At 33.1% G+C, this 15,890-nt stretch overlaps 1 pseudogene; it reads right to left on the reverse strand.

Moving 5' to 3' along the window:
• Positions 1–12,380: 12,380 nt before the first annotated feature.
• LOC21396230 lies at positions 12,381–14,271 on the reverse strand (annotated as a pseudogene).
• Positions 14,272–15,890: the final 1,619 nt, after the last annotated feature.

Genomic DNA, 15,890 nt, shown 5'->3' on the forward strand with positions numbered 1-15,890 from the left:
TAATAATGAGAAAGAGAAATGGAAAGATGTTAAAGAAGAGAAGGTTCTTGGGGCTCAGGGGCGGCAGGCCCCCAGTCAAAATTTTTAAAATTACAATTTCATCCATACAAAATTCTAATGTTTTTATTTTGCCACCACTGAAATTTAATATTCTCGTTTATGCCCAACTGCACTTTTTCTTTATCTATTTTCATTTTTAAATTTCTTTTGTAAACTTGATCATTTTATTTAGGACAAATTTTACAAAATTCCCTCTAAATTTTATCACTTGTGCCAACTTGTCCTTTGAATTTTAAAATGTGCATATTGTGCCCCCTGATTTATCATTTGCCTCAACATATCCATGAGTCTAGCTCCGTCAAATTTTTTAACAAAAATGCTTATAAACACCCCATGAATTTTGTCACTTGTGTCAATATACTCCTTAAACTTTAAAATGTATATGTTGTACCCCCAAACTATAATATGTCTCCAATTTTTTCCCTCCATCTTAATTCTATCAATTTTTTAAATAAAAATGTTGATATGACCATTAAATTACTAATTAACTATGATATCTGAGGTTTATTGAATGTCTTCCCCTCTAATAATATTAGTTAATGTAATAGGTTTGTTAATTTTTTTAGTTTTTTTTTCTTTTTCCATTGGAATAGGTTTATTAAATTAATAGGTTCCTCAATATAAATGGTAAATTTTTTCTTGAATTTTATATTACATGTTTTTTTAAAGATTTTTTCTTAAAGTTTGTTAAGTTAATGGGTTTTTTAAGGTTTGTGTTGAATTTTTTTTTAAAAAAAAGGTAAAATAAAATAAATAATCTAAACGTATTTAGATTTAAAAATGCTATATATGTATAAAGCATAAACATGTTTTATGTCGACACTAAGAAAAAAACTAACAAAATCTATTACATTACTTAGATTTGCTCCTCTTTTTTTTCATCTTTATTGCCTCTAATTAACTAATGTTTTGAAAATTTATGCCTAACTAACATTTTTAGAGGGGAATGCATTCAATAACCCTAAATATTATAGATAATTAGTAATTTAATGGTCATATCAATATTTTCATTTAAAAAATTGATAGAATCAAGATGAAGGGAGAAAATTTAGAGACATATCATAGTTCAAGGACACAATAGTACATTTTAAAGCTCATTGGGTATATTGATACAAGTGATAAAGTTTAGGGTACTTGTAAGCATTTTCATTAAAAAAAACTTAACAAAGTTAGACTCAGTGAGCATGTTGACACGAGTGACAAAATTTATGGAGCACAATATGCATATTTTAAAGTTCATGAGATATTTTTACACAAATGACAATGTTCAGGGAAAATTTATAATATTTGTCATTTTATTTATGATTGTAATGCCTTTTCTCATACCTTATATGTTAGACTAAATATTCTAAACATTTTGAAAAATTTTCTTAATTCTTTTATTTTAGGGAAAGGATAAATGTTTCTTAAAAATACATAGGTTAGGATTTCTAATTTTTACTCTTGATTAATAACTATTTTAGTTAAATAACTATACTAGTAAAAGGGTATTAATCAAGAATGAAAAATAAAGATCTAAACTCATACACTTTTAAGGATAAATTCAACAATTATCTCTTTATTATTTTATTAAGAGCGTTTTAATATGTTTTATGGTTAAATTAACGATTAATTGAGAAAATATAAGAATAAATCATACTTTAAATTTTGAGGGTATAGATATGATATAATCTAAACTATAAGATATGACTTTTTAAGGGAAAATGCATATAATAGCAAATTTCAAATCTTAATATAAGTAAATATCATTTTTTTTTAACATGGTAAGTTAATAGCATCTTTAATAGTCTCGTTCAGTTCGCCGATTTGAGTTTTTAATTTGAATTGAAATGTGATTTTATGTGAGAGTTTTTAACTGTAACAAAAAAGTTAGATATGACTTTTTATGAGAGTTTTTAACTGTAATAAAATTGAAATTGAAAACTTGAATCGGTAAAATGAATGAAGTATTTGAGTATAAGATTTTCTAAGATCTCGTTTGAGTTTTTAATTCAAATTGAGATATGACTTTATATAAAAAATTTTAATTATAATAAAAAAATTAAATGTGACTTTTATGAGAACGTAAAATTGAAATTAAAAACTCGAATAGCTAAGTTTACTCCTTTCAGATTTTCTTCCTTTTTTTCCGTTGTCCATCTTCCTCGTTTCTCTCTCCTCTTTATCTCTGTCCTCTCTTAGATTCTCCTCTCTCTGTCGATTCTCTTCTCTCTCTCTGTTTCCGTTTCCTTCGCCGGAAAAGACAACGCGTCAAGAACCAAAGAAGACAACACGTCCGGAACCGGAGAAGATGACGTGTTTGGATGCCAGTGAAGACAAACACGTCTACGGTGTCTTGGTTGGGATCTAATTAACGAAGAGGCGATCTTCCCTGGTTCTAAATGACGGCGATTTCGGGACGGCGAGTGGCAGCATCGGCACGTTTGCAAAGATATTTCTCTACAACTGGCTATCCCTTCCAGAGAACGATAGCACAGAGAGAGTAGATAGGGAGGGCTGAGAAGAGCAAGGATACAGGGCTATTTCGGAAATTTTGAAAATTATATACTAAACATATGCTATAAATTTCCTTTTCTCAAAATTATGCAAATAATTTTTATCCCCTTGTCTAAATCTGTTATTTCCCATCTTCTCCCATTTTTTTATCACCAAAATGCAAGGTACACAAATAAAAAATAAAAAATAAAAAATAAAAATAAAAAATTTGTGGTTGAGTATATCCTTATCCAAAGTGCACATATTTTTTAATGCAAAATCACATAAATATTCAAAGAGTATACAAAAACAAACCGTCTTTATTTTATGAAAAATCTAACATTTCAAGACAAAACCGTACGTGGGAAATTTTTTTTCATACCGCAAAACTCTCAATTTGAATTTAATGGGATGTTGATTTCAAGAGTTCGTCCTTAATTTTGAATTACAATTCTTAATTCTTTACAGTATTTTTCTTTCATAAAAAATTTAAATTTCAAAAATCAGAATTATAAATTCATGAATCAAACATCTTATAATAGTTCTTAAAAACTATTATCACAATTGCTTCTATATATTTTATGTTTTTTTTAAAGTGTACACCCACCACACTAAAGTAAAATACTGGCTCACACTGCAGTGGAGCTTCTCAATCTCCGGAAACAAGAGAGTTGTTCAATATCAAGTAGGCGTAAGTTAACATCCGGAATTACAAAATGCTAGACATGTCGTTTAGATTATTAGTTCTAGAAATTTGTTGTTGTTTAGGTTAATTCTGGTTTATGAAAACGACACGACATTTCCACTGCAAAGTGTTTAACTCTATTGTCGTTCTCTTTATTCATCGTTATGAAAAAAAAATTAAAAAAAAAACCATCGTTATTGTCGGTTAATGAATAGAAACAATTTGTCACTTGTAATCTTTAAAAGAGGCTTTTCACGTGATAGTCACGTGTTACCTTGAATTTGAGATGTTTTATATTGATCACAACAACTCTAATCTCAACCTATTAGATTAATATTGAGCTATCATTCTTTTATTGATAAGTAACTGAAATATTATCTCATCAATTAACAATAAAAGGTTACATTTACTTTTAGACTTTTTAAAGTATGAGATACATGTTGTTTTACTAAACAACTCTTTCTCTCTCTTTCAAGTAAGGTTTAGTTTGAGTGGAATTTACCTTCTTAGGGTCAAAGTTTGGAGGTCTTTCAGACTCTCGGTCCTTTATATGGTGATCGGGGTTTCACGAGTGTGCTCTGTGGTCGATGGGTGCAATTTAGTGGAGGTGGGGATCTAATGAGTTTTATGGTGTCCAATGCCGTTGTTGTTTTAGTGTCTCATCCCCTCGCCGATGTGGTTTTGTGGTAGAGCAATGTGTGTCATGGAGCAACTAGTGCCAAAGGTGGAGGCACGGCGGCTTCCGAGAAAATAGGAGACCATTTCAAGTGGGTCTCCTCGTACGTACTATCAAAAGTTGCGCACACAGCAATTACAACAAAACATATAATAATTTTATTTGATTATAAAAGATAGCATACGACATTTTTCAATAATAACTAGTCTCACTATGGTTTAGGTTTTTAAACTTTTATTTTATGCTTGAAGTATAATGATGGGTAACAATTTACAAATTACAATATTCTCCACTTGAACTTTTGTTCATTATTCACCACGTTGTCTTTGTATCTATAAAAGAGGAGTAACTTTGAACCTGTTTGAATTGTCTTAAAAAAAATTGTTTTTAGTTTATTTAGTCCAAAAGCTGTTTTTAAATATGTTTGGATGATAATCTTAAAGTGCTTTTGACTATAAGCATTTTTTGGAAACAAACCACCTTCTTGGGCTTATAGAAAAGAGTTTATGAGAAGTTTTTTTATTTACATTTTTAACCTTTTATTTGTGAACAACAAATTAAAATTTCCATCCATATGCTAGTATTACATTACTTTTTGTAACATTAAGTGTTTTTAACTTATTTACTGATGAGGAGGTTATTTACCGACAAATCAAGTATTTTTTAGTTCAAATATTTGTGAGTCTTCAAGCATTTTTATTAATTTAATGTGTTTTTGGTGTTATTTTGTAGGAAAAATAATTAAATGGGACTTAGTGACATTTTGGAGTAAAAAATTGGAGCAAAACGCACTCAAGGCAACACAAGGACCTTATTGGGCAGAACCACTTGTGCAGGCGCAACATGAGGCGCGGGCAGAACCAAAGAAGAGAGGAAAAAGATGCACAAATTCCTAGAAAAGGACTTTGGAGGCTTAAATCCAATGATTTCATTCAAGATCCTTGAAGAAGATGGTGGATTCAAGCTTTGAAGATCATTCTTCCAACATAGTTCTTCCTTCTCCCTTTATTTCCTTTTAAGTTTTTAGATTTTGTTTTTAGTTATGGATTCATTTATGTTGAGTTAGATTCTATATTCTAAGGGCTTGATGAAGCTCTCTTGAACCATATTTTGACTATTTGATTGAATGCTAGTTTTGATTCCATTTCCAATTTTTGTTTGTTTTTCCATGCTTAATGCTTCCACTCTTGTTGAGAAATGAGTTAGATGATCTTAGATTGTGGATTTGATACTCGAGAGAGATTGAGTTCATAATTTTAAATTGGTAAGCACAGTCTAAAGTGTTGTGAGTCGGAGAGGAGATCAGTACTTAGATGGTCTTTGTCAGATAGTCTTGGTTGTTGTGAGGTTGAGAGACGATCATTATCATTGATAATCAAACTTTAGAGCTAAGGTTAATAAATGTATAAATAGACGGGTTAGATAGAGATATTAACTCAAATATTATCACATTCGACGCTCAAGAGAGGTAATGATGTTAGACTATGTCACTTGATCCTTGACTTAGGTGGAATTAGCTAGTATTGACCAAATAGGAGAAACTTGGGAAGAGTGAATGAAATCAAGACTCTAGATACATTTGTGCATAGAAGTTTCTATATTTTATTTTATTTTCGTATTTATATTTGTTCTAGTTTTATTTTTATTCTATTAATTCGATTGTCTAGATAAAGTTGAGTTACAATAATCGTGGTACTTAGTAGTAATTTAACACCAAACCATGTGGAGACGATACTCACTCACCTTATACTATTAAAATTTGACACTGTACACTTACGGACGAACAAGTTTTTGATTACCCAAATAGGTTCGAAAGCTATTCTGAAATATAAAATTTTTTTCCTGCACTATATAAACACTTTTATGTTTCTCTTTTTCTAATGCTTAAAAGTAAAAGTACAAACTCTCCCAAATGACCCAAAGTATGTTATTTTAAGGCCTTTGTTAAGCTATAATTTATTCCGAAGATCGGCAGCAAGCTCTTCCATAGCTCTTTTTGACGTTTTCTTAATTTATTACTTTATTTTATTGTGTTGTTGTTAAAGCAACATTCCTACAGAAAAGGCATCTCCCACCCATCTATAGAAGTAAAACCACATCATATCGAGAGGTGACAGCCGCTCCACCTGAATTTTTATGTATGTTACGTTAAAATTTATAGTTTGTTCCTTTAAAAATTTGAAATTATATCTGCCACTTCTCACTTACTTTTCTTGCACCGTCTCTGTACATACAAGTAGAGATTACTATATGTTTTCTTTGTTTCAATTGAACATGTTTTTCTCTAGCTTGGCATGCGCTGATGCGCAGCTCAAATAGTAAGCTTGTTGATGTGCTTTTATATTTATTCTTCCTTTTTCGTTGGGTCATCAGGAGCGTTTATATATATATATATTCTCCAATGTAGATATATACGGTCAAAGTCACTAAGATAAAGAACGTCTGCTAAAGACAAATTGCAAAGTGAAATTATTTATTGAAATTTATTGTTGTAGTGAATGTTCTAATTGTCTAAAGTATAAACAGAGGCATTGACAACGTATATTATAGAATTATATAAACTACAGCTATATAACGAAGTTAGAGCATCTATTAATAAACCAGTGTGTTAATACCCAATTTTAATATTTAAGTAAGAATCACTTTCTAATGCAATATTGTTTTATGTGTTACTTTTAACATATATTACACTTGGTATCATATTTGACATCAAATTATATGTCTCATCGATAGCTTATTGGTTTATTGCCTTGCCCATCGATATCGTGTTTTAAAATACAGAAAAGGAAGATGAAGAACTAGCCGTCACATTTGTGATTTGAATTTTTCATGGCTTCAACAGGTATGAAAAAATTTTGATTTCTCTAATATTAATTTTCATGCCTTCAACAGTCCTCACATTCGAGCGTAGCAGGCTGATCCCCCACAACATGCGAGCCCAAATGCGAGACTATTTCAAGTGGTTCCCCTTGTACGTGCCGCCAAAATGGCTTGTACCGCAACAACAATACATCAGATAATTTTGTTCAGAATAAAGTTATATGACAACTCACTAATAAAATATAGGTCTTAGATCACAAGATTTATTGATAGAGTTTATCTTTTATTAATGATGATGCCTAACGCTGATGATGTCTTTAAACATTTTTCTTTTATTTAATTATAAAATACATTTTTTAATAATAACTAGTCGAATTACGATTTAATTTTTTAAATTCTTATTTTATGCTAGAAGTCTAATAACGGGTTAATAGGGATGGCAATGAGGTTGGGGCAGGCTGAGTATTCTTCCCCCACCCTCATACTCTTCTCCCGCTTTGTACCTCATACCCGAATCCGTATGTAATAACATCTACTTGTATGTATAGGAGACGCCTTATCTGTGAGAATGTTCCTTAGTAGTAACACAAAGTAGAATAAATTAACTTTTTTGTTTTTGTTTTGAGAATTTCTCCGGTGTTTCCTGTATTTTTAAAAAACACCGGTGTTTCTTACTTAGCAGTCGTCAGATCTGTATTATTTTTTCAATCTGATTTAACTTTTGACTAGATTTCATACAGATCTAGCGGTTGATAAGCACAGAACATTAGTGTTCCTAAAAAAGAGGAAACGCCAGAGAAAGTTCCTTTTATTTTTTATTTTTTGCTGAGGACTATATATATATATGGGATAGGGAACACCAGTATTTCCTCTTTTTTAGGAACAAGGAACACTGATGTTTTCAGCTTATTAATTGTTTTATTTGTATTAAATCTGGTAAAAATCAAATCAAATTAAAAAAATAATGATTAATAAATATGAAACACTGGTGTTCTCAACTAGAAAAATTATATATATATATATATATTTGCTCTAGATTAAGGACTATATATATGTTTTCTTTGTTTTCAATCGAACATGTTTTTCTCTAACCTGGCGTGCGCAGCCTGAAATGGTAACCTTGTTGATATGATTTTATATTTGTTCTTCCTTTTATTTTGGATCATCAAGAGTGAGACCGTAAACGTTTTTCCTCCAACGTAGATATACAGTCAAAGTCATTAATATATAAATAACTTCTACTAAATATTTAGTTCTAGATTCCTTGAATACAAAAAAAAAAAAAAAAAAAAAACAACATTGTATTGGGTAGTACGGATGTTGAATATCCACTACTTTTAAATAAAAAAAAAGAGATAAATATTTTTTAAAAATGTACAAATCAAAATTTTTATCTTTTATTTTTAATTAATAATTTTTTTAATTAAATAACTATACTAGTAAAATAGTATTAATTAAAAATAAATGATAAAAATTTAAATTCATACATTCTTAAGAGTAAATTTTATAATTTTCTCTTTTATATAAATAACATGCAAACCAATAATACGTTGATGATGGCGACGCTTCAAAAATATAAAATATACATCCAAGGCTGTAACGTTTTCAAGATCATAAATCGTATAGTGGGATGACTTGTAAATTCGTTCACTTCACCGATTTGAGTTTAAAATTTAAGTTTTGTTACAATAAAAAGTTCTCAAAAACAGTCATATTTAACTTTTTTGCTACAGTAAAAAACTCTCATATAAAATAATATCTCAATTCGAATTACAAACTCAAATCAGCGAAGTGAACGGAATATTTTTTTTTTTTGAAATTTATTGTTGGTGGTGAATAGTCAATTTGTCTAGAGTATAAAACAGCGGCATTGACAACGTACATTTTAGAATTTTAAATTACAGCTATATAATGAAATTAGAGCATATTCGATACAATGCCAAATCAGTGTGTTAATACTAACCTTTTAAGTAGGAAATCACTCTAAAATAATATTATTTAGTCTAAATTTAACATACTATATTTGGTGTCAGATTTGACATTAAGTATACGTCACATAGAATTATAATATACAGTTGTATTCTTTTTAAAATATATATATATATATACACGTATATAGCTATACAGTGAACTAAATCATATTCATCAGTTTATTTTTGTCGAGTATATTAAAAAAAAAAGGAAAAAAATTTATCCCTCTCGAGTGCAGTTATAATGAAAATTTCGTGTTATTTGGTGCTTATCTTTGACTCAAGAGACATCGACACCGTTTATCAATGCTTCAGTTTCGTTTTCAACAAGTTAATAGATATTATCTCGGGAAAAAAAAAAAGAATGTAAAAACGCCTGATTGGAATTGCATTTTTCAACATTTTGATTCATTATAAATGTAGAATGAAATACTTCAATACAAGATATTTTCTTCCTTTTTAGAAAGATTATTTTTCAGCATGCTTCATTTAAAATAACAGTTATATAAATTATTCTTTTAAAAAAGAAAAGAAAAAATCCATAAATAAAAGAAATGTAAGTAAAAGTGAGAAAAGACTTGAAAGACAGAAAAAAAAGATTTAATTTATATTTTGTTGTGTTTTAAATTAGTTTTATTTTGTTTTGTTTAATATGTTTTTTATTTCAATTGGTGTGATATTTTTCAGCAAATGTGAAGCTGACACGTAGCCATTTATTTGAGCGAACCAACTATAGAGTGCCATGCGATTTCGAGGCATTCATTCGTTGATTGGCACGTGACGATTTCACTGAGACCTACCGCACTGAATCACCTTCTCTAACAAAAAAAACTGTCTCATTCAGGAAAATAAGGAAAAAAAAAAAGAGATTAAAAAGAATGAAAATAAAACAAAACAAAAAATCCTCACTAACGAAACATTCATTAGAAAAACACAATTTAAAAAAAAATTAAATAGGGATATGCATTGAGAAAAAATTAAATAGGGATATGCGTTGATAATTAAAAAGAGCATATTTATAGGGGTCAATTTAGAGAAAAGAAAAAAAAAAGTAAAATATATAATAGAGCAAAAAGTAAGAATGGAGGAAAAAGGGAGTATAGCTTAAAAAGAAGATAGTAAAAAGAAAGTAAAAAAATAAAAAGATAAAAAAAACTTTAAGAAAGTGAGTAAAACAAAAAGAAAAAAAAGAAAATGAGGGGGTTAAGGAAACGGGGGTAACCAAACCCCGTCCCAAAAAAAATGGTTTGGGCTTTAGTATTGTTGATAAATTAATGGTCCATTTAGTCCGCTGATTCGAGTTTTTTAATTTAAGTTGAGATGTGATTTTATGTGAGAGTTTTTTACTGTAGCAAAAAAGTTAGATGTGACTGTTTTTGAGAGCTTTTTACTGTAATAAAACTCAAATTTTAAACTTAAATCGGTGAAATGATGTTATGACCCCAAAGATTGGGGTTTAATTTAAAATTTAACTTAATTAAACTGGACTGATTAACAAAAATCACAAAAATAAATACATAAATATCAATATAGTTTGCTCCGGAGACTTTCTTTTACAAATAATATTTAAAACAGTCCATAAAGTCTAAGGAAAATAGTAAAACTTTGGGACAATGTCGACCAATACGGTTTATATACAGTACATCTCATAATTAAAACTATAAATCTGAAACAAACTAACCACTTCGAATCTCGCGCCTTCAATCCATTAGCATCCACTCGTCATACTGTAAATCTAAACCGCTAACTCTAGAGGGGGGTTTAAAACATTGAAAACAGAAGAAAAATGAGCGGAAGGTCCAATAGGATATAATTTTATAAAATATTGTAAATAAAGGTACTCACGGTCCGAAGACATACACTCGGAACCGATCATCCTTTTTAGAAAAAGAAAATACTCATGTAGTAGTAGTAAAATATTTATATAATGAAAATATGCAGAGCTATAACACCACTGAGCAAGAAGTGGACCGTACGAGTTTCGAGACATGCCACCAAGGATATGATTCCCATATCCCGATCTCTGTGGCCAACATGCGTTATATCATTTCTTAAAATATTTCATTTTAAGAAGTGTTACTCTTTAAAATCTCATTTCTAAAATCATTGAAAACTCAATAGCATTGTTAATGTTATTTCCTATAAAACTCATTTTTCTTTAATCATGTTTTATTCTAAAACATTTTCATTGGCCAAAACCATTTAATGTGAGGCTAATAAGGATATGAACAAGAATATCCTACCTCTTAGCAATTTTATCTACAGATAACTTCACGCTGTCTAACCGTCTATTCTTGAAGCTCCACGACTCTCTCTGAACCTCAACGAATCCATTCGATTCGCCTCGATCTGCGTGCATGGTACCGGTAGACTTTTTAATGGAGTCAAATTAGCACAAACAGAGGTCACCATTCCATTCAGCACGTCGAAACGAGTCAGGATATGGTCTCAAATCTTCGATCGGACGTCAGGAACCTTAAGAACTGAGACTCGCCGAAATCCAGCCACCGGTGGTAGCAGCAGCGGAGGTTGCCGGAGCACATTTATGCGGAAGACTTGGGTCCTACCCCCCTAAATCGACCATTCTGAGTTCAATGGTGCAATCAATTTCACCCAATTCGGCCTCTATCTAATCTGATCAAACCCAAAAATGTCGGTAAAATCCGGCGACTTTGATCGTAATTCTCCAACTATGGAATCTCAAAATTGGTTAAGGACTTTCATTACCCGCGATCTTCTAAGCATCTTGACACCAAAATCACGATGTCCAACAGTTAGATCGTCAGAACCACCCTACAGCATAACAATGGCGACGGCGAGCTCAAATCTCCAGCAATCGACGGTGGAACCTCAAAATTAAGTTTGGGCTTTTGCTCAACATCTCGTTCTGAGTCTAACGAGCCCGACGGTGTCACTCACGAGGGCAGGAAAGGCATAATTCGGTGAGGGACGGTGGCGGTCGAATTTCGTAGCTCTGGTGAGAATTGAAGGATGTCGCTGGTTGGGCTTTCTTCGTCTCTTCAAGCTGAGTCCACATGGATCGGAATCACTCCGATCGGAGGTCGGACGACAAAGTTACGACGGTGAAAAATTTTGGTGGTTTTCGAAACTTTGGCCAGCGATTGCGGTTGATTCCGGCAGAGTTGGAGGTCGTACGACATGTCAACGTGCTCAGCTCATCGAGATCTTTTCGATGGTGTGGGCGGTGTCACAAATCGACACCAGAATCTGATCGGTGGTAGGTAGCCGGCGTGGAGAGAGAGGGAGAGTGAACGTGGGAAAGAGAGATAATGAGAGAAAATGAGAGAAAAAGGAGACAAAGAAAGAAAAAGAAAAGGAAAAAAGAAAAGTGGGCTTATGCTTTCTCGACAAATATTATTTTTCGACTTTAAAGCTCAATTTGAATAGAGTATGAAGTGACATATTATTCATGTTCTGAAAAATTAGTTACCGACACTTTAAAACTGTTCGGGGGACAACAGTGTTAATTTTAACACAATCCTTTTTTAAAAGTAAAAGTCCTTACGTAATAATTATAATTACAATTCTTTCATTAATCTCAAATAAATTAACACTAACTATTAAATTAAATTAATTAATCTCAATTAATTTAACGAATGCTTAAACACTACGTGTCTTTATTACCAAATCAAAAGGAGACACAATATATAAATAAATTTTCTTTCAATGCGGTGGAAATAGTTACAGATCAGTAATGAAAATAAAAAAAAAAACAAAAAAAAAAAAACAAAACAATCTTCTCTCTCTAACATCAGTATCATGTCATTCACAAGTCACGTCATCTATAATATTCTACAAGTTTCTGGGAGATTTTCCAAATGAATCAAATGTAGAAAACAACATATGGCCCAATCTTGAATAAAAATTAAAGGGGAAAAAAATGAAAAAATGAACTCCGAATCTGAGGATTTTCAATCCAAAGTCAAAACATCAGTCTTAACTCTTAACGAGGAGCCAATGAAACTGAGATGTCCATGGGCACACCAATTTGCTCGGCCCAATTCTTGGAATCCAAATACAGCTTGGAGACCACAACGGCGACCCGGCCCATATCCGGACGCTTATTCGGATCCTCTTCTGCGCACTCTAAGCCGACCCGAGCCATATTCTCCGCCGCGTCCACCGGATACGAATCTTTCAACCGCCGATCGATCCACATCCTCAAATCCCCGCCTTCGATCGCCGCACGCGCCGTCTCTATCACACTCACGCGCCGATATCCTCCGTCTGTCCCCTCCTCCAATCTGTACTTCAATGGCTCCTCGCCGGAGAGAAGCTCCAGAATCACCACACCGAACGCGTAAGTATCGCACTTCTGCGTCGGAATCCCGGTCAACTGAAACTCCGGCGACATGTAACCTCTCGTCCCTTCCACCTTCAACGCACGGCTCTTCGACTTCTTCAGAGTCTTCTTGCTGCCGCCGTCGGAGCTGTCTCTGCTGATTTCGCCAAAAGTTTCCGAATCAGGAACCTCGCTGACGGTCTCGCCGCAGAGCTCCGACGTTCCGAAATGGCAGATCTTCGCGTTCATCGATTTCTCGGCGACGACGATCCCCGAGCTCTTGATGTGGTTGTGGACGAAATTCGACTTCAACCCGGAGAAATGGTGGATGTAATCGAGGCCATGAGCGAGGTCGGTCGCAATCTGCATTCGCGACAGCCAGGTCGAGAGGATCGTGTAGCTAGGGTTTCTAGAGTTTCGGAGACAATCGGCGAGGTTCGCCCCGGGGACGAAGTCGTACACGAGATAGATACAATTTCCAGATACCGACGCGCCGAGGAGCTTGATTAGGCTGCTGTGGTGGCTCCGACAGATCGTCGAGAGCCGTTGGCGGAGCTCCGGCAAGTCGATCGGACGGCGAAACTTTCTCTGGAAAACCACCGCCTCTTTCACTCGCAAAGAGGACCGCCAGGTTCCCGCGCAAAGAGCACCGCCAGGAGGACGCCGTGGAGGAGGAGGAGAATCGGTTCTTGAGGAAGTTTCCGGTGGCGGCGGAGATCTCGGAGAACTCGTAGATATGAGGAGTCTCCGGCAAGGAGGCCTTGATTCCTGAGAGAGAGGTGGAGCTGGAGAGAGAGGAGTAGGAGGAGCCTCTGAGGCTGGAACCGGTGGTGCTGAAGGTGTGGCTGTTGAGATTGGTCGACGACGACGGCTGTCCGGCCGACGACGGTCTCGGCGATCGGGAGGATCGAGGCTTGAAGCTGTTCGGTTCGATCACATCGGTGCTCTTCTTGTTGCCGCACATGAGGAAGCGGCAAGATCGGCGGTCGAAGCTCCGGGTTTGGTCGGCGATGCTAATGTGCGCCGGGGAAGGTGGCGTACCATAGCAAACTGAATTTATCAAAGTCGTCAAGGTATTCGAGCTTTTGTTGTTTGGGTTAGAAAGAAAAAGATCGAAGTTATATTTTTGATTCCTTCTTCTGTCGAGGATTGGCGAAGACAGGTGAAGTGGGAAAGCGAAATAAGGAATTATGAAAGTTTGATTTTCTATTCGCACTTATAATGCTAATCCTAATCCCAAATTCCAAAAAAGATTTTTTTACCATTAATTTTTTCAACAATATTTTAGGTTCAAGCACACCATTGACACCAAAAACAATAATATTAATATATACCAAGCTAAAAACATTCCCGGAAGAATGTTATAAGAGACCAGGATTGTCCAAAAAAAAATTGTCAACCAAGCGGGGCAGACCGAAGAAACAGGTGTCTCGACTGAACAATGGTGGTCGGTTAACCGAATCAAGGGGAATGTTTGGTTAAAAGATTCAAATCATGATTTGAATCATAGTTCATGGTTCGCTATAGTATTTTCTCTCACAAAAAATACACGTAAATCGAAAATAATTCTAATCTATAAACTAAACGTCTTCTTAATATCTTAGTTCAATTTCAGTTTCATGTTTTAGATTTTGGTCGGCTAACGAGATTGAAAATTTAGGTTGCCTTAAAAAATATTGTAAAAATACTAATAATAATACTTTATCTACTAGTCTTTCAGTTAAAATAAATACCGTAAAAATACTTAAAAGTAATACTAATATTGTAAAAATACTTAAAATACTAAAAATATTTTTAAAAATATTATAAAATGCTTAAAAGTTTTTCGGTTAACCGCCAAAACTAAACTGAACCGACTGAGTATGACGGTCCAATTGATGTTCGCTTTTATACCCCGTTGGACGGTTTCGGTTTTAGTTATTCACAAAATTGAAACTTCGGTTCGGTTACCAAACTAAGAAAAAATCGACAAAAACCGACCAATGTACATCCATATAAGAGACCGAATGATAGTGATTAGAGTAGTCCATTATTTTTAAGGGAATGATTGGTGTCCTCTAGAATCAAATAGAACATTAAAAAATAATGATTTTTTTTAAATGAATAAAAAAAGATATTTTTTATTGAATAAAAATATAACATTTTGTTGGACGCTCGTCTTAAATACAATACAAAAATCATAATCACATAATCATCATCAGATGATGATAATTTTTGTATTGTAGTTCGAACAAGCTGACGAGCAACAAGCAAAATGTTCCACAGAGCCGCCAACACAAAAATTTTATTATCTTATTATGGGGTGGTGGAATGAAACAACATAGAGGGCTAAATTAGAACTGTGCTATAAGATAGCGTTATAAGATACTGTTACTATTAAACATCACCCACTGAGATATGCGAGTTTTATAATATAAAATCTATAAATATGACCCAGTTTTTAGGGAGAAGGAGGGAAATAGATCTAGATTTGAGATGAATTAAAATTAATAGGCCAATAGTTTACATAAGTTAATAAATATGCCAAATTATTGTTTTCGTCCATAACTTGTCTAGTTATTAACCATAACTTGATAAATTATTATCCATAATTGTCCATAACTTGTCTGGTTATGAACCATAACTTGACAAATTTATCCATAACTTATCTGATTATGAATCATAACTTGACAAGTTATGGCCTATTAATTTCTATAACTAAAAATTAGTCTATATACTTTCTTAAGCTTTTTATATTAACATATTTTTTACTATTTCCCCAGTTTTTATTAGTGGTGTTATTTAACACTATTAATGCTCTTAAATATTTTTCGCCAAAATCAGGGCCAAAGATCATCTTGAGAGAGCACTCAAATTCATGTCAGGCTTTTATAATCAAGTGCTAGCATTCTTCTAACAACT

Source organism: Morus notabilis, unplaced genomic scaffold, assembly GCF_000414095.1.
Source record: "Morus notabilis unplaced genomic scaffold, ASM41409v2 Scaffold48, whole genome shotgun sequence".
NCBI lineage: Eukaryota > Viridiplantae > Streptophyta > Magnoliopsida > Rosales > Moraceae > Morus > Morus notabilis.